Source organism: Alligator sinensis, unplaced genomic scaffold (assembly GCF_000455745.1).
Source record: "Alligator sinensis unplaced genomic scaffold, ASM45574v1 scaffold900_1, whole genome shotgun sequence".
NCBI classification, from domain to species: domain Eukaryota; kingdom Metazoa; phylum Chordata; order Crocodylia; family Alligatoridae; genus Alligator; species Alligator sinensis.
In genome coordinates this window covers 36,008-36,780 of record NW_005842882.1, presented here as the reverse complement: position 1 = coordinate 36,780, position 773 = coordinate 36,008, and the positions used below count along the sequence as shown (strand labels likewise).

The window sequence follows — 773 nt, the reverse complement described above, 5'->3', positions numbered from 1 at the left end:
CTTTCCCGACAGCCCGCTGTAGCCAGGTTAGCTGGGTCCATATCTCAGAAAAAGCCTTGGATTTGGAGTCTCTACTTTGGATGCCAACTACTGAGCAACAAGGCCTGCTTCTCAGAGGAGCTGGGCTCCTGCAGCTCCCACCGACTCCTCGTGCAGCAGCAAGCAGCACAGCCCCGAGCACAGCCCCTGCCTGGCTCTGTCTTAGGAAAAGACTGAGAATTATCTGGCTATATAGGGGCCTTAATACTTTCTGACGTCACGGGGTGCATGAACGTGCCACATTGATGCCTGGACTCTCCTACTTCCACTCAGTTTGTGGGCTCTGTGCCATTTCTAAATAACTTGGTTTTCAGCCAATAGACCAGAGCCCATCTCCTCCCATAGCCACAGACACCCCTCTCTGCATCCCCTCCCACATCCCTTCTCCGTACCTTCGAACTTCCTCACAGTCTCTGTCAGTGCACAGGTTGTCTGGCAGAAATCCCCAAGTCTCCTTTCCAGCTCAGGAGAAATTGGCACCGGCTGTGGGATCTCCCCTTCTTCACACCTGGGGAAACCCATCTCAGGTGAGTGAATGAACTGGCAGAACTCCGTGCCATTCCCTGCTCAGCCCTGCTCCGTGGAGGTGCAGCACAGGCAGTGGCAGTGCGACCGTCCCTCACACTGCCCCATTCAGATGCTTCCCCACCGCCCTTTGTCACTGCCGACCTGGGTAGAATCGTGACCAATGACCTAGCAAAGAATGGCCCGTATTCCATGCTGAGGGCCCAGAG

At 55.4% G+C, this 773-nt stretch overlaps 1 pseudogene; it reads right to left on the bottom strand.

Moving 5' to 3' along the window:
• The window catches only part of LOC102369503, a 29,325-nt pseudogene that overhangs the window by 3,682 nt on the left and 24,870 nt on the right, over positions 1-773 (bottom strand).